At 48.4% G+C, this 18,486-nt stretch overlaps 1 long non-coding RNA gene across 1 annotated transcript in view; it reads left to right on the top strand.

Moving 5' to 3' along the window:
• The window catches only part of LOC140411736 (uncharacterized), a 57,525-nt gene extending 39,562 nt beyond the window's left edge, over positions 1-17,963 (top strand). The window contains exons 2-3 of the long non-coding RNA XR_011940978.1: positions 1,155-1,427; positions 17,890-17,963. This is a non-coding gene — a long non-coding RNA (uncharacterized lncRNA). The remainder of the gene's footprint in view (positions 1-1,154; positions 1,428-17,889) is intronic.
• Positions 17,964-18,486: the final 523 nt, after the last annotated feature.

Raw genomic sequence — 18,486 nt, 5'->3', positions numbered from 1 at the left:
AGCATGAGGGGGCATACCTTTAAATTGAGGGGAGATAGAAATAAGACAGATGTCAGAGGTAAGTTCTTTACTCAGAGAGTAGTAAGGGCGTGGAATTCCCTGCCTGCAATGGTAGTGGACTTGCCAACACTAAGGGCATTCAAATGGTCATTGGATAGACATATGGACGATAAGGGAATAGTGTAGATGTGCTTTAGAGTGGTTTCACAGGTCGGCGCAACATCGAGGGCAAGAGGGCCTGTACTGCGCTGTAATGTTCGATGTTCTATGTTCTACTAATCCAAGCTCTAAGTTAATCTGCCTTACCTGTTATACTTCTTGCATTAAAACATATGCACTTCAGGCTTCTGGTGGAGGCGATGAGTGAGTGAGCCGCACATTCGGTGGCTCTCACTCCGGCGGGATTTGAGGACCTGGTTCCCCGGTTTTGCGGGACTGCGTAGCGCTGGAATGACAGCCACGGAGGTGCTGAGGAACGGGCAGACCTGCATGTAACCGTGGGAGAGCAGAAAGCAGTGAAAACGGGAGAGGAAATGACAAAGGCAAGGTGCAGGGGAAGCTGACCCGGGAGCACAGATGGCGGACCTATGGACCTCGGACCCGGCGATCCAGCAGGCACTGGAAAACATGCTGCAGGTGATAAAAAACTGTTTTGAGGTGTTGAAGCGGGATAACTTGGACCTACTTCAGAAGTCAGTGGATCAATTGAATCAGAGATTGGATGCCCAGGATGAAAAGGTTAAGGAGCTGAGGGAGGCGGTGGAGGAGCAGGCAGATGCGCAGACGATTGCTGCGCTAGAAGTCGATGGGTTGAAGGAGAGACAGAGAAGACTGCTGGACAGAGTAGAGCAGCTGGAAAATAGAGCCCGCAGACAAAATCTGAGGATCATTGGCCTCCCGGAGGGGCCTGGGGGAGCAGATGCCACAGCGTTTGTGGCTGATCTGTTGATGCAGCTGATGGGGGCTGACGCCTTTCCGCGACCGCCGGAGCTGGAGGGGGCACATAGAGTACAGGCGAGACAGGTGCGTCCGGGGGGTCCCCCCTTCCGATGGTGATTAGGTTCGACAGGTTTGTGGAGAAGGAGCGGGTGTTGCAGTGGGGAAAGAGCGCTAAGAGCAGCACGTGGAATAACACTGTTCTTTGCATTTAGCAGGACTTAAGCCAGGAGGTGGCCAGGCAGCGAGCAGCCTTTAAACAAGTTAAGGAGGTGACATTTAAAAAGCACATCTTCCCGGCTCGTCTTTGGGTCACACATCAGGGCCAACACCACTACTTCTCCGAGCTCGAAGAAGCGATGGACTTCGCGAGGGATCAGGGGCAGGTCCCGAAAAAAGGACCCACGGACGCAAGCTAGAGTCCGAGAGTTATCGTTTGGGGGGATGCCTACTGTGCCTGGACTGACGGTCGACTGTTTACTGCTTTAAAGGTACCATGTGTTGTATTTTTGGGCAACTTTTGCCTACGGGGAGTGCGGGGATTGATTTATTTATCTTGAGCAGGGACTGTGTAGGGGTGGTAAAGAATACGGAATACTCGGCAATCACTATTTCGGACCATCCCCCACATTGGGTGGACCTGCAGGTCGGGGGGGGCGAATTACCAACGGCCGCAATGGAGGTTAGACGTAGGATTGTTGTCGGAGGAGGGGATATGTGAGAGCCTGCGGAAGTGTATCCACCCATTACTCGGTGGGGAGATGGAGGATGGGGTATGGGTGGAAGCCCTGAAAATTACTTGCAGGTGACCCTGTGGGAGGCGCTGAAGGCAGTAGTGAGGGGGGAGCTGATCTCAATTCGGGCTGACAGGGTCAGGGCGGACAGAGCAGAAATGGACAGATTGGTTAGGGAAATTCACCGGATAGACGAGGAGCATGCGGGGGCCCCGGGGGAGGACCTACTCAGGGAGAGACGGAGATTGCAGGCGGAACTGGGGGTGCTATCCATGAGTTAGGTCGTGGAACAACTTAGGAAGGCGAAGGGAGTGGTGCATGGGCATGGGGAGAAGGCCAGCAGATTGCTAGCGCAGCAACTCAGGAAGAGGGAGGTGGCCAGGGAAATAAGTAGAGTGGTGGATGGGAAGGGGAGCAGAGTGGGGGACCCGTCAGGACTGAATATGGTATTTCGGGACTTTTATAGTAAGCTTTACACTTCAGAACCCCCGGAGGAGCCGGAGGAGATGAAACGGTTCCTGGACGGACTAACCTTCCCAAAAGTAGGCGGGGGAATAGTGGACGGGCTGGGGGCCCCGATTAGAGCGGAGGAGGTATTGGGAGGCCTAAAGGCCATGCAGTCGGGGAAAGCCCCGGGACCGGATGGATACCCAGTAGAGTTTTACAAAAAGTTCTCAGAGATAGTGGGACCGGTCCTGACTAGGGTTTTTAATGAGGCGAGGGACAGAGGGACCCTACCTCCGACGATGTCGCAAGCCACCATCTCGCTGATATTAAAGCGGGACAAGGACCCGAATTCCTGCGGGTCACACAGGCCAATCTCCCTGATCAATGTGGACGCCAAGCTCCTGGCCAAGGTCCTTGCGTTTAGAATTGAGGACTGCGTACCAGAGGTGATTGGGGACGATCAGACAGGGTTTGTGAAAGGTAGGCAGCTGACAGCCAACTTGAGAAGACTGCTTAATGTGATTATGATGCCCAGACGGGCAAGGAGGTGGAAATAGTGGTGGCAATGGACGCTGAGAAGGCCTTTGACCAGGTGGAGTGGGACTATTTGTGGGAGGTACTCGGACGGTTTGGGTTCGGGGAGGGACTGGTTAATTGGGTCAGACTATTGCACCAGGCCCCAAAAGCTAGAGTAAGGACAAACAGGATAATGTCAGATTACTTCAGACTATATCGCGGGGCCAGACAGGGGTGCCCACTCTCCCCGTTGCTGTTCGCGCTGGCCATAGAACTGTTGGCAATTGCGCTGAGAGCTGCAAAGGGGTGGAGGGAATGACTAGGGGGGTGGGGGGGGGGGGGTGGGTGGAGCACAGGGTCTCTCTCTATGCGGATGACCTGCTCCTGTACGTGTCGGACCCACTGGCCAGGATGGAAAATATACTGGAAACATTGAGGACGTTCGGCCGGTTTTCAGGGTACAAATTAAATATGGCCAAGAGTGAAATGTTTGTGGTGCAGGCAAGGGGCCAGGAGAATAGACTGAAGGAGCTGCCATTTAGGCTGGTGGAGAAAGGTTTCCGGTACTTGGGGATACAGGTGGCACGAGACTGGGGCAGGTTACATAAGTTAAATTTGACTAGGGTGGTGGAACAAATGAAGAATGAGTTTTGGAGATGGGATGCACTCCCGCTGTCACTTGCGGGGAGGGTGCAGACAGTAAAGATGACAATCCTCCCTAGATTTCTGTTCATCTTCCAGTGCCTCCCGATCTTTATCCCACTGTCCTTCTTCAAAAGGACTGGCAAAATCATCATGACCTTTGTCTGGGCGGGAAAATCCCCCCGGGTGAGGAAGGCAATGCTTGAAAGGAGCCGCAGCGAGGGGGGACTGGCATTGCCGAGTCTGATCAACTACTACTGGGCGGCTAACATAGCCATGATGAGGAAGTGGATGGTGGGTACGGGGTCTATCTGGGAGCGAGTGGAGGCGACTTCGTGCAGGGGCACCAGTTTGGCAGCCCTGGTCACGGCTCCCCTGCCGCTTGCGCCAGCCAGGTACTCCACCAGCCCGGTAGTGGGGGCGGCCCTGCGGATTTGGGGCCAGTGGAGAAAGCATGCAGGGGAGGTGGGTGCTTCGGTCTGGGCTCCAATTTGTGATAACCATCGATTCACCCCTGGGAACATGGATGGAGGGTTTCGAACATGGCGGCGGCGGGTGTGGGGAGGGTGGGCGATATGTTCCTGGAGGGGAGCTTTGCGAGTTTGAGGGGCTTAGAGGAGAAATTTGGGCTGGTAAGGGGAAATGACTTTAGGTACTTACAGGTGCAGGACTTTGTACGCAGACAGGTCCCATCCTTCCCACGCCTCCCGCCAATAGGGATCCAGGACAGAATAGTCTCTAGAGGCGAAGGAGGAGAGGGTAGAGTCTCGGATATTTACAAGGTGCTCATGAAGGGAGAAGAGTCCCAGAAGGAGGAACTGAAACTCAAATGGGAGAAGGAGCTCGGCGGGGAGATGGAGGACGGGCTGTGGGCGGAAGCCCTGAGTAGGGTAAACCCAACTGCAACATGTGCTAGGCTCAGCCTGATTCAGTTTAAGGTCATTCACCGGGCCCACATGACGGTGGCTCGGATGAGCAAATTCTTTGGGGTAGAGGACAAGTGCGCTAGATGCGCGGGAGGACCAGCGAACCACGTTCACATGTTTTGGGCATGTCCTAAGCTTAGGGGGTACTGGGAGGGATTTGCGGGGGGTCATGGCCCGGGTGCTGAAAACAAGGGTGGTGATGAGTCCAGAGGTGGCAATTTTGGGGGTTTTAGAAGACCTGGGAGTCCAGGGGGAGAAAGAGGCAAATGTTCTGGTCTTTGCTTCACTAATAGCCCGGCGGCGAATACTGCTGGCATGGAGGGACTCAAAACCCCCGAAGACCGAACTATGGCTTTCGGACATGTCAAGTTTTCTGGGTATGGAAAAAATTAAGTTCACCTTGAGGGGATTTGTATTGGGGTTCGCCCGAAGGTGGCAACCATTCATCGACTTCTTCGCGGGAGAGTGAACGTCAACAGAGGGGGGAGGGGGGGAGGGAGGGGGAAGGGGGGGGAGATTAGAGTAGAGTAGGAGGGATAAATAGGTGGGTAGTGTCCATGGGAGGGGAGTGGGCAGGTGAATTATGGTTTGGTTGAAGTGTTGGTTTTTCTTTGATGTTTGCATATTTCCGTAATCTGTAACTGTTTACAATGCCAAAAAATACCTCAATAAAATTGTTTGTTAAAAAAAAACATGTGCACTTCAGGCACCAGTTCTGCTGTTTTCAGCAACATCTCCCTGTCTGCTCTTCCTCAGAGCCATATTGGCCCTAATCCCTATGTCTCCCTCAATTTTTTCACCTTCTGAACTATTGCTCCAGTACCCACCCCCCTGCCATACTAATTTAAACCCTCCCGTGTGACACTAGCAAACCTCGCGGCCAGGATATATGCCTCTCCAGTTTAGATGCAACCCATCCTTCTTATACAGGTCACACCTGCCCCAGAAGACCTCCCAGTGGTCCAGATAACTGAAAATCTCCCTCCTGCACCAGCTGTTTAGCCACGTGTTTAGCTGCTCCATTTTCCTATTTCTAGCCTCACTGGCACGTGGCCCAGGGAGTAATCCCGAGATTACAACCCTTGCAGTCCTGTCTTTTAACTTTCTGCCTAGCTCGCTGAACTCCTGCTGCAGGACCTCATCCCCCTTCCTGCCTATGTCGGTAGTACCAATATGTACCACGACCTCTGCCTGTTTGCCCTCCCTCTTCAGGATGCCCACTACCCGTTCTGAGACATCCTGGACCTGGCACCAGGGAGGCAACATACCATCCTGGAGTCTCTTTCACATCCACAGAAGCGCCTATCTGTATCCCTGACTATAGAGTCCCCTATGTCTATTGCTCTTCTGCGCTTTGACCCTCCCTGCTGATCATCAGAGCCAGCCATGGTGCCACTGCTCTGGCTACTGCTGTTTTCCCCTGATAGGCTATCATCCCCGACAGTATCCAAAGGGGTATACCTGTTTAAGAGGGGGACAACCACAGAGGATTCCTGCACTGACTGCCTGCCCCTTCTGGTGGTCACCCATCTCTCTGCCTGCACCTTGGGTGTGACCACATTTATATACTGCTATCTATGACGCTTTCCGCCACTTGCATGCTCCTAAGTGCATCCATCTGCTGCTCCAACCAAACTGTGAGGAGCCCCAGTTGGGTGCACTTTCTGCAGATGAAGCTATCCGGGATGCTGCAAGCCTCCCGGACCGGCCACACCTCTCAGTCAGAGCACTGCACCCCTCTAATTGACATTACGTTAATTAATTAGTCAATTAAATTTAAAAATAATTTTTTTAAAAAGTTACTGTTAACTATGTTTCCTAGCACTAGATTTTTACTATAAATGTAAATGCTAAATACAGTATTCTCAGGTCTCTGGCTTAGATATCCCTTTACATTATGATTAAGTAATTATTTAATTATGTTTAATTAGTTTAACAATGTTAAATTTTTTAATTTAGTGCAGATTCCCTCCCAGCCAATCAGGTCACAGCTTTCCTGTGACGTCACTTTTCAGTCTCCCCCCCCCCCAAGTCAGATCACTTAGAATAGCAGAATATCTATCACTTACCTGTTCCCAAGCTGCTCCCCGGCTCGCTCTCGAAAATGAAGGCCGCTAGAACCTGGGGGTAAGATTGTATATCACCTACCTTCTCCGGGTGCTCCCTGGTTTTCTCCCTGCTTCCCGGAATGCACTCTGGATCTCTTCCTGCAGATTACCAGTTACAAAGCCAAACAAAGGAAACAGAACAAAAAGGAAAACAGCACCTCCTCCCACTCCGCGCTGAATTATCACACTGCCTAAATTACCAAGTTCCAATTCCCATTCTGGATGTCTTTCACTCACTCAGGATGTGGCTCCTTCACCTGCACAAAGCTTACTGAGTGCGCTTTCTGCCTGTCTTTTATACAGAACTCAGCTAAACAAGATGAGTTCTCTCAGTGAGCCAGAGAAGAGACAGCCAGAGTGAGACAGAACCAAGAGTGAGTTTGGGAATTTGAATCTAGGTGGGAATTGAATCAAAACAGTAAGGCAGCTCCTTTTAAATTTCAGGAGTTTAAACTAATTTAAATTAAGCTAGAATTTTGCAGTGTAGGTTAACAAGGGCTGCCCCACCCACTCACATAACTGGTTGGCAGTTAAGTGTCAGTCACTTAAATCTACCTTGATCGAAAAGCAGGTGGGGGAGGGGAGTCAACTCAGGACAATTTAAAAAGAGCAACTTGTAACTCACTCCCAGTGAGTTCTCCCAGTGAGCCAGAGAAGACACAGCCAGAGTGAGACAGCAAAGAGTGAGTTTGGAAATTTGAATCTAGGTGGGAATTCGAAGCTGGGTGGGGAGGAGGTGCTTATTATCCCTGGTAAGTGACGGGTAAGTAGTTTTTCTGTTTTCTTTTTCTTTTCATTGTTATATTTATTTATTTTTTCTTCGTTGTTTATTTGTTTATTTATTTATTTTTGGGGGGAAATTGTAATTGTTGAAGTTAACCGAAGGTTTAAGACATGGCAGGAGATCTCAGACCCGTGTCATGCTCCGCGTGTGTGATGTGGGAGCTCAGGGGCATGTCCACTGTCCCTGGCTCCTTCACGTGCAAGAGGTGTGTCCAGTTGCAGCTCCTGTTAGACCGCTTGACGGCTCTGGAGCTGCGGATGGACTCTCTTTGGAGCATCCGCGATGCTGAGGACGTCGTGGATAGCATGTTTAGCGAGTTGGTCACATCGCAGGTGAAAGGTACTGAGGGAGATAGAAAATGGGTGACCAAAAGACAGAGCAAGAGTAGGAAGGCAGTGCAGGTGACCCCTGCAGTCATCTCCCTGCAAAACAGATATACCGCTTTGGATACTGTTGAGGGAGATGGCTCACCAGGGGAAGGCAGCAGTAGCTAGGCTCATGGCACCATGGCTGGCTCTGCTGCGCAGCTGGGCAGGAAGAAGAATGGCAGGGCTTTAGTGATAGGGGACTCAATCGTAAGGGGAATAGACAGGCGGTTCTGCGGACGCAATCGAGACTCCAGGATGGTATGTTACCTCCCTGGTGCAAGGGTCAAGAATGTCTCGGAGCGGCTGCAGGACATTCTGGGGGGGTGGGGGGAGTGTGAACAGCCAGCTGTCGTGGTGCACATAGGCACCAACGATATAGGTAAAAAACAGGATGAGGTCCTACAAGCTGAATTCAGGGAGTTAGGAGTTAAACTAAAAAGTAGGACCTCAAAGGTAGTAATCTCAGGATTGCGACCAGTGCCACGAGCTAGTCAGAGTAGGAATGTCAGGATATATAGGATGAATACGTGGCTCGAGAGATGGTTCAAGAGGGAGGGATTCAAATTCCTGGGGCATTGGAACCAGTTCTGGGGGACATGGGACCGGTACAAACCGGACGGTCTGCACCTGGGCAGGACTGAAACCGATGTCCTGGGGGGGTGTTTGCTAGAGCTGTTGGGGAGAGTTTAAACTAATGTGGCAAGGGATGGGAACCGATGCAGGAAGTTGGAAGGTAGTAAAACAGGGACAGAAACAAAAGGCAGTAAGGGGGAAAGTGTAAGGCAGAGAAGCCATAGTCAAAAATCAAAAAGGGCGACAGTACAAGGTACAGTGACTGAGGGGAGCTCAGTGAATAGGACCAGGAATACTAAAAAGAATAAAACGGGAAGTGAAAACATTAATGGTAAGCGACGCGGCAGGTTGTTACATGAAGATATGGGTTCAACGACAAGGAAAATTAGGAGAAAAGTTAAGAGGAAATATAACTTAGGAGAGGTTACCGATCGAGGTCTTAAGATTCAGAACAGAGGTAAAAAAGCCAACATAAGTGTACTTTACCTGAATGCTTGTAGTATTCGGAATAAGGTAAATGAGTTGATGGCGCAAATCATCGTGAATGATTATGATTTAGTGGCCATTACTGAAACATGGTTAAAGGATGGTCACGACTGGGAGTTAAATATCCAAGGGTATAAAACTATTCGGAAGGACAGAGTGGATGGTAACGGAGGTGGTGTAGCTCTGTTATTTAAGGATGACATCCGGGTAATAGTAAGGGATGACATTGGTGCTATGGAGGATAAGGTTGAATCCATTCGGGTGGAAATCAGGAATAGTAAGGCGGAAAAGTCACTGATAGGAGTAGTCTATAGGCCACCAAATAGTAACATTATGATGGGGCAGGCAATAAACAAGAAATAACTGATGCATGTAGAAATGGTACAGCAGTTATCATGGGGGATTTTAATCTACATGTCGATTTGTTTAACCAGGTCAGTCAAGGCAGCCTTGAGGAGGAGTTTATAGAATGTATCCGCGATAGTTTCCTGGAACAGTATGTAATGGAACCTACGAGGGAACAAGCGGTCCTAGATCTGGTCCTGTGTAATGAGACAGGATTGATTCAGGATCTCATAGTTCAGGATCCTCTCGGAAGGTGCGATCACAATATGGTGGAATTTAAAAGACAGGTGGAGGGTGAGAAGGTAAAATCAAACACTAGTGTTTTGTGCTTAAACAAAGGAGATTACAATGGGATGAGAGAAGAACTAGCTAAGGTAGACTGGGAGCAAAGACTTTATGGAGAAACAGTTGAGTAACAGTGGAGAACCTTCCAAGCGATTTTTCACAGTGCTCAGCAAAGGCTTATACCAACAAAAAGGAAGGACGGAAAGAGGGAAAATCGACCGTGGATATCTAGGGAAATAAGGGAGAGTATCAAATTGAAGGAAAAAGCATACAAAGTAGCAAAGATTAGTGGGAGACTAGAGGACTGGGAAATATTTAGGGGGCAACAGAAAGCTACTAAAAAAGCTATAAAGAAGAGTAAGATAGATTATGAGAGGAAACTTGCTCAGAATATAAAAACAGACAGTAAAAGCGGAGTGCAGAGGCTGCTGGTGGGTGAGTATTGAAGTTTAAAATAACTTACCTTGCAGGAGCATCTCTTGGAGTTTCAGCGGGAGCGGAGTGCGGGGGCTGCTGGTGGGTGAGTATTTAAGTAAACACTTACCTGGTCCCGTTTCTGTTCCTCTTTGCTGCTGTTGTATTTTTTTTTAAAAATTATTTTTTAAGGCGAGAACAGGAAGTTCGACCCGCGAACTTATGGAAAGCGGCGTGCAGGGGTTGCCGGTAGGTGAGTATTTAGGTTTAAAATAACTTACCTTGCAGGGGCAATCACTTGGAGTTTCAGCGGGAGCGGAGTGCAGAGGCTGCTGGTGGGTGAGTATTGAAGTTTAAAATAACTTACCTTGCAGGAGCATCTCTTGGAGTTTCAGCGGGAGCAGAGTGCGGGGGCTGCTGGTGGGTGAGTATTTAAGTAAACACTTACCTGGTCCCGTTTCTGTTCCTCTTTGCTGCTGTTGTATTTGTTTTAAAAAAAATATTTTTTAAGGCGGGAACAGGAAGTTCGACCCGCGGACATCTGGGAAGTCCCTCACCAATAAATTCTGGTGGAGAGGAAACCCGAGACACTACACGTGTAGTGTCTCCCACCCGCCCTCCTCCTCTAACTTAATAATAAAACCCATTGGTGTGAGGTAAGTACCATATTGTATTATTATTATTATTTTTTTTTTAATTTAGTTGTTAGCCAGATCTTGGTTGAAAGTTAGAGGGATGGCAGGGAAGGGAGTGCAATGTTCCTCCTGCAGGATGTTTGAGGTGAGGGATGCCGTTAGTGTCCCTGCTGATTTTACCTGCAGGAAGTGCTGCCATCTCCAGCTCCTCCAAGACCGAGTTAGGGAACTGGAGCTGGAGTTGGAAGAACTGCGGATCATTCAGGAGGCAGAGGGGGCCATAGATAGCAGCTTCTGGGAATTAGTTACACCAAAGATTGGAGATAGATGGGTAACTGTAAGAGGGACTGGGAAGAAGCAGTCAGTGCAGGGATCCCCTGCGGTCGTTCCCCTGAGAAACAAGTATACCGCTTTGGATACTTGTGGGGGGGGGGACTTACCAGGGGTAAGCCATGGGGTACGGGCCTCTGGCACGGAGTCTGTCCCTGTTGCTCAGAAGGGAAGGGGGGAGAGGAGCAGAGCATTAGTAATTGGGGACTCGATAGTCAGGGGCACAGATAGGAGATTTTGTGGGAGCGTGAGAGACTCATGTTTGGTATGTTGCCTCCCAGGTGCAAGGGTACGTGATGTCTCGGATCGTGTTTTCCGGGTCCTTAAGGGGGAGGGGGAGCAGCCCCAAGTCGTGGTCCACATTGGCACTAACGACGTAGGTAGGAAAGGGGACAAGGATGTCAGGCAGGCTTTCAGGGAGCTAGGATGGAAGCTCAGAACGAGAACAAACAGAGTTGTTATCTCTGGGTTGTTGCCCGTGCCACGTGATAATGAGATGAGGAATAGGGAGAGAGAGCAATTAAACACGTGGCTACAGGGATGGTGCAGGCGGGAGGGATTCAGATTTCTGGATAACTGGGGCTCTTTCTGGGGAAGGTGGGACCTCTACAGACAGGATGGTCTACATCTGAACCTGAGGGGCACAAATATCCTGGGCGGGAGATTTGTTAGTGCTCTTTGGGGGGGTTTAAACTAATGCAGCAGGGGCATGGGAACCTGGATTGTAGTTTTAGGGTACGGGAGAATGAGAGTATAGAGGTCAGGAGCACAGATTTGACGTCGCAGGAGGGGGCCAGTGTTCAGGTAGGTGGTTTGAAGTGTGTCTACTTCAATGCCAGGCGTATATGAAATAAGGTAGGGGAACTGGCAGCATGGGTTGGTACCTGGGACTTCGATGTTGTGGCCATTTCGGAGACATGGATAGAGCAGGGACAGGAATGGATGTTGCAGGTTCCGGGGTTTAGGTGTTTTAGTAAGCTCAGAGAAGGAGGCAAAAGAGGGGGTGGTGTGGCGCTGCTAGTCAAGAGCAGTATTACGGTGGCGGAGAGGATGCTAGATGGGGACTCATCTTCCGAGGTAGTATGGGCTGAGGTTAGAAACAGGAAAGGAGAAGTCACCCTGTTGGGAGTTTTCTATAGGCCTCCAAATAGTTCTAGGGATGTAGAGGAAAGGATGGCGAGGATGATCCTGGATAAGAGCGAAAGTAACAGGGTAGTTATTATGGGAGACTTTAACTTTCCAAATATTGACTGGAAAAGATATAGTTCGAGTACATTAGATGGGTCGTTTTTTGTACAGTGTGTGCAGGAAGGTTTCCTGTCACAATATGTTGAGAGGCCAACAAGAGGCGAGGCCACGTTGGATTTGGTTTTGGGTAATGAACCTGGCCAGGTGTTGGATTTGGAGGTAGGAGAGCACTTTGGGGACAGTGACCACAATTCGGTGACGTTTACGTTAGTGATGGAAAGGGATAAGTATACACCGCAGGGCAAGAGTTATAGCTGGGGGAAGGGCAATTATGATGCCATTAGACGTGACTTGGGGGGGATAGGTTGGAGAAGTAGGCTGCAAGTGTTGGGCACACTGGATAAGTGGAGCTTGTTCAAGGATCAGCTACTGCGTGTTCTTGATAAGTACGTACCGGTCAGGCAGGGAGGAAGGCGGAAAGCGAGGGAACCGTGGTTTACCAAAGAAGTGGAATCTCTTGTTAAGAGGAAGAAGGAGGCCAATGTGAAGATGAGGTGTGAAGTTTCAGTTGGGGCGATGGATAGTTACAAGGTAGCGAGGAAGGATCTAAAGAGAGAGCTAAGACGAGCAAGGAGGGGACATGAGAAGTATTTGGCAGGTAGGATCAAGGAAAACCCAAAAGCTTTCTATAGGTATGTCAGGAATAAGCAAATGACTAGGGTAAGAGTAGGGCCAGTCAAGGACAGGGATGGGAAGTTGTGCGTGGAGTCTGAAGAGATAGGCGAGATACTAAATGAATATTTTTCGTCAGTATTCACTCAGGAAAAAGATAATGTTGTGTAGGAGAATGCTGAGACCCAGGCTATTAGAATAGATGGCATTGAGGTACGTAGGGAAGAGGTGTTGGCAATTCTGGACAGGCTGAAAATAGATAAGTCCCCGGGGCCTGATGGGATTTATCCTAGGATTCTCTGGGAGGCCAGGGAAGAGATTGCTGGACCTTTGGCTTTGATTTTTATGTCATCATTGGCGACAGGAATAGTGCCAGAGGACTGGAGGATAGCAAATGTAGTCCCTTTGTTCAAAAAGGGGAGCAGAGACAACCCCGGGAACTATAGACCGGTGAGCCTCACGTCTGTAGTGGGTAAAGTCTTGGAGGGGATTATAAGAGACAAGATTTATAATCATCTAGATAGGAATAATATGATCAGGGATAGTCAGCATGGCTTTGTGAAGGGTAGGTCATGCCTCACAAACCTTATCGAGTTCTTTGAGAAGGTGACTGAACAGGTAGGCGAGGGTAGAGCAGTTGATGTGGTGTATATGGATTTCAGTAAAGCGTTTGATAAGGTTCCCCACGGTAGGCTATTGCAGAAAATACAGAGGCTGGGGACTGAGGCTGATTTAGAGATGTGGATCAGAAATTGGCTAGCTGAAAGAAGACAGAGGGTGGTGGTTGATGGGAAATGTTCAGAATGGAGTTCAGTTACAAGTGGCGTACCACAAGGATCTGTTCTGGGGCCGTTGCTGTTTGTCATTTTTATCAATGACCTAGAGGAAGGCGCAGAAGGGTGGGTGAGTAAATTTGCAGACGATACTAAAGTCGGTGGTGTTGTCGACAGTGTGGAAGGATGTAGCAGGTTACAGAGGGACATAGATAAGCTGCAGAGCTGGGCTGAGAGGTGGCAAATGGAGTTCAATGTAGAGAAGTGTGAGGTGATTCACTTTGGAAGGAATAACAAGAATGCGGAATATTTGGCTAATGGTAAAGTTCTTGGAAGTGTGGATGAGCAGAGGGATCTAGGTGTCCATGTACATAGATCCCTGAAAGTTGCTACCCAGGTTGATAGGGTTGTGAAGAAGGCCTATGGAGTGTTGGCCTTTATTGGTAGAGGGATTGAGTTCCGGAGTCAGGAGGTCATGTTGCAACTGTACAAAACTCTGGTACGGCCGCATTTGGAGTATTGCGTACAGTTCTGGTCACCGCATTATAGGGGGGACGTGGAGGCTTTGGAGCGGGTGCAGAGGAGATTTACCAGGATGTTGCCTGGTATGGAGGGAAAATCTTATGAGGAAAGGCTGATGGACTTGAGGTTGTTTTCGTTGGAGAGAAGAAGGTTAAGAGGAGACTTAATAGAGGCATACAAAATGATCAGGGGGTTAGATAGGTTGGACAGTGAGAGCCTTCTCCTGCGGATGGAAATGGCTGGCACGAGGGGACATAGCTTTAAACTGAGGGGTAATAGATATAGGACTGAGGTCAGAGGTAGGCTCTTTACGCAAAGAGTGGTGAGGCCGTGGAATGCCCTACCTGCAACAGTAGTGAACTCGCCAACATTGAGGGCATTTAAAAGTTTATTGGATAAGCATATGGTTGATAATGGCATAGTGTAGGTTAGATGGTTTTTGTTTCAGTGCAACATCGTGGGCCGAAGGGCCTGTACTGCGCTGTATCGTTCTATGTTCTAAAAGTTTCGACAAATATATAAAACAAAAAAGAGTGGCTAAGGTAAATATTGGTCCTTTAGAGGATAGGAAGGGAGATTTAATAATGGCAGATGAGGAAATGGCTGAGGAACTGAACAGGTTTTTTGAGTCAGTCTTCACAGTGGAAGACACAAATAACATGCCAGTGACTGATGGAAATGAGGCTATAACAGGTGAGGACCTTGAGAGGATTGTTATCACTAAGGAGGTAGTGATGGGCAAGCTAATGGGGCTAAAGGTAGACAAGTCTCCTGGCCTTGATGGAATGCATCCCAGAGTGCTAAAAGAGATGGCTAGGAAAATTGCAAATGCACGAGTGATAATTTACCAAAATTCACTAGACTCTGGGGTGGTCCTGGTGGATTGGAAATGCGCAAACGTGACACCACTGTTTAAAAAAGGAGGTAGGCAGAAAGCGGGGAATTATAGGCCAATGAGCTTAACTTCGGTAGTAGGGAAGATGCTGGAATCTATCATCAAGGAAGAAACAGCGAGGCATCTGAATGGAAATTGTCCCATTGGGCAGACGCAGCATGGGTTCATAAAGGGCAGGTCGTGCCTAACTAATTTAGTGGAATTTAATGAGGATATTACCAGTGCGGTAGATAACTGGGAGCCAATGGATGTGGTATATCTGGATTTCCAGAAAACCTTTGACAAGATGCCACACAAAAAGTTGCTGTATGAGATAAAGATGCATGGCATTAAGGGGAAAGTAGTAGCATGGATAGAGGATTGGTTAATTAATAGAAAGCAAAGAGTGGGGATTAATGGGTGTTACTCTGGTTGGCAATCAGTAGCTAGTGGTGTCCCTCAGGGATCAGTGTTGGGCCCACAATTGTTCATAATTTACATAATTTGGAGCTGGGGACCAAGGGCAATGTGTCCAAGTTTGCAGACGACACTAAGATGAGTGGTAAAGCAAAAAAGTGCAGAGAATACTGGAAATCTGCAGGGGGATTTGGATAGGCTAAGTGAATAGGCTAGGGTCTGGCAGATGGAATACAATGTTGACAAATGTGAGGTTATCCATTTTGGTAGGAATAACAGCAACAGGGATTATTATTTAAATGATAAAATATTAAAACATGCTGCTGTGCAGAGAGACCTGGGTGTGCTAGTGCATGAGTCACAAAAAGTTGGTTTACAGGTGCAACAGGTGATTAAGAAGGCAAATGGAATTTTGCCCTTCATTGCTGGAGGGATGGAGTTTAAGACTAGGGAGGTTATGCTGCAATTGTATAAGGTGTTAGTGAGGCCACACCTGGAGTATTGTGTTCAGTTTTGGTCTCCTTACTTCAGAAAGGACGTACTGGCACTGGAGGGTGTGCAGAGGAGATTCATTAAGTTAATCCCAGAGCTGAAGGGGTTGGATTACGAGGAGAGATTGAGTAGACTGGCACTGTACTTGTTGGAATTTAGAAGGATGAGAGGGGATCTTATAGAAACATGTAAAATTATGAAGGGGATAGATAGGATAGATGCGGGCAGGTTGTTTCCACTGGCGGGTGAAAGCAGAACTAGGGGGCATAGCCTCAAAATAAGGGGAAGTAGATTTAGGACTGAGTTTAGGAGGAACTTCTTCACCCAAAGGGTTGTGAATCTTTGGAATTCCTTGCCTAGTAAAGCAGTTGAGGCTCCTTCATTAAATGTTTTTAAGATAAAGATAGATAGTTTTTTGAAGAATAAAGGGATTAAGGGTTATGGTGTTCGGGCCGGAAAGTGGAGCTGAATCCACAAAAGATCAGCCATGATCTCATTGAATGGCGGAGCAGGCTCGAGGGGCCAGATGGCCTACTCCTGCTCCTAGTTCTTCTGTTCTTATGTTCTTATGTTTCTTATGTTCTTATGAATCACACTACCCAAGCTTCAAACAGAAGAATACAATGTACACCCTTGTGCCACTAAACCGGCCTCAGATGACTGACAGATAGCTGCCTCTCAGCAATTATCATGGGGCAGCTTCAGCCAATCAGACATTGAGCTTGTCACTGACCTTTTAACTGAAAAACAGTTTTGAAGATTTTAATTCACCACTTACCTCTTAAATGACCACACTGCCCAAATTACCAAGTTCCAATTCCCACTCTGGCTGTGTCTCACTCACTCAGGCTGTGTCTCCTTCACCTGGCATGTGGCACACTTTCCTTTATCAATCGAGGCAAAGATTACAAAAGCTGTGATATCATGTTGGAGTTGTATCCAACTTTGGTGAGGCCACAGCTGGAGTACAGTGTGCAATTCTGGTCGCCACATTATAGGAAGGATGTGATTGCACTGGAGTGGGTGCAGAGGCAATTACCAGGATGTTGCCTGGGATGGCACATTTAAGTTATGAAGAAAGGTTGTGTAGACTTGGTTTGTTTTCGCTGAAACAGAGAAGACTGAGGGGGTGACCTGATAGAGGTGTAAAAGATTATGAGGGGCACGGACAGGGTGAATAGCGAGTAGCTGTTCCCTTAGTTGAAGGGTCAGTTATGAGGGGACACAAGTTCAAGGTGAGGGGCAGAGGTTTAAGGGGGATTTGAGGGAAACCTTTTTTACCCAGAGGGTAGTGATGTCTGGAATGCACTGCCTGGGAGAATGGTAGCGGCAGATAGCCTCACATCCTTTACAAAATACCTGATGAGCACTTGGCACATCATAATGTTCAAGGCTATGGGCCAAGTGCTGCTGGCAAATGGGATTAAGTAGATAAGTCAGGTGTTTTTCAAGCATCGGTGCAGACTCGATGGGCCGAAGAGCCTCTTGTGCACTGTCTTGTTCTGTGATTCACGGGGTTTCAGTGGGATCCCCCTATTCAAGGAGTGTTGGGGCGGGGTCACCCTATTCAGGTGGTCTCGGGGAGATCCCCCTAATCAGGGGGTCCCCCTATTCAGGCAGTCTTGGGTGGGTCCCCCTATTCAGGCAGTCTTGGGTGATTCCTCCTATTTAGGGGGTCTGATGGGGGGGTGGGGGGGTGGGGGGGGGGGGGGGGGGTGGGGGGGGGGGGGGGGGGTCCCCAAACGGAGAATCCAAGCACACATTTCTGTGGCGGATTATATGCCACATCATAAATAAATGTTATCATGTGTTTCCAAACAGAGACTACCTCTGAACAAATTGACAGGAAAATGATACCCCTTTAATTATGGTGAGGCAGTGCCGAAACCATGACAATAATTTAATTTGTACTAAACTATTCCACTATTTTGCGCTATTATCATATTTTCTCCACACTCTCTCTACAGGTCAGTATCCCTCCAAATTCCTTTAAAACAAGAGCTTTTGTAGGTGTTTGCTCGTTACTATAACACCGTGCAGGACCTCTTAGGTATTTAATAGCGTTTTTCTTGTCAACATGCACCAGAAGGCCTTCTTAGTGTGAAGCTGTCCTGCCTTTTTATTGCATCCTGTTCAGTGCCGTGACCTGCGGGCTGCCAACAGCTGAAGCTGTCGGGGTGGAGCTGGTGAGTATGCAGTTTGCCACCAGCCACAGGCAGCGACAATAAACCAAACAGCTCATTGCACACTGTCATCACTCTCAACAAGCCATTTCAGGATAAACACGTGCCTTTGATTTCAAGGTGAGAAGGCTCCTTGGGATTCTGGAATTCAAAGATGACTTTTATCTCCAAACAGGCCTAAACAGGATCATGCCCATGCCAGCATCACACTTCACTCCTTACTTGTTTTTTAATCTTAGATCTTGGATGCTACACTTACAGATGTATCCAGATAACAGGAAGCTATCGCGTTGCCATCTTTTGGATGTGGAGAGCAGAGGGAAGCGAGGGGGGGGGTGTGGGGGATCGAGGACAGCAGGGAAGAATCCAATTGCACAGTCGCAGACTGAACCTACTCTCTTATTTATCCAAAGTTTGCAAACGATAATCAGGATCACCCAGCCAAAAACAAGTGGACGCCACCCTCATCAAGAGAACAGCGATGCACATTTCTGGAGCAAAAAAGGAAGTTTTCCTCAAATGGAGCATTCTATGCTTTAATTGAAACTATTGGACAATTAATGCACTAAATTTAGCAACCCCTCTACCCTGCCCCATTTTGGATCTCAGCAGGTTGCAGGATTGAAGGCTGCATGTCTGTCCGCCGCAACAGACAGAATGCATTCCAAGCATTGCAATACTTTGCTGTTGCTGCAGCTGATCTGCAAGGAAGGTGAGGCTGTATAGGCCTGCGTCACTTAAAGTACACAAAAAGAATATCATTAAAGAATAACATTAACAAATGGCTTCCTTGCCGTGTATGTGCACATAAAAAATACTAAGCGACAGCAGTATTT

The sequence above is a fragment of the Scyliorhinus torazame genome, chromosome 4 (assembly GCF_047496885.1).
Source record: "Scyliorhinus torazame isolate Kashiwa2021f chromosome 4, sScyTor2.1, whole genome shotgun sequence".
In the NCBI taxonomy this organism is placed as follows: domain Eukaryota; kingdom Metazoa; phylum Chordata; class Chondrichthyes; order Carcharhiniformes; family Scyliorhinidae; genus Scyliorhinus; species Scyliorhinus torazame.
This window is presented reverse-complemented; position numbering and strand designations above follow the sequence as displayed.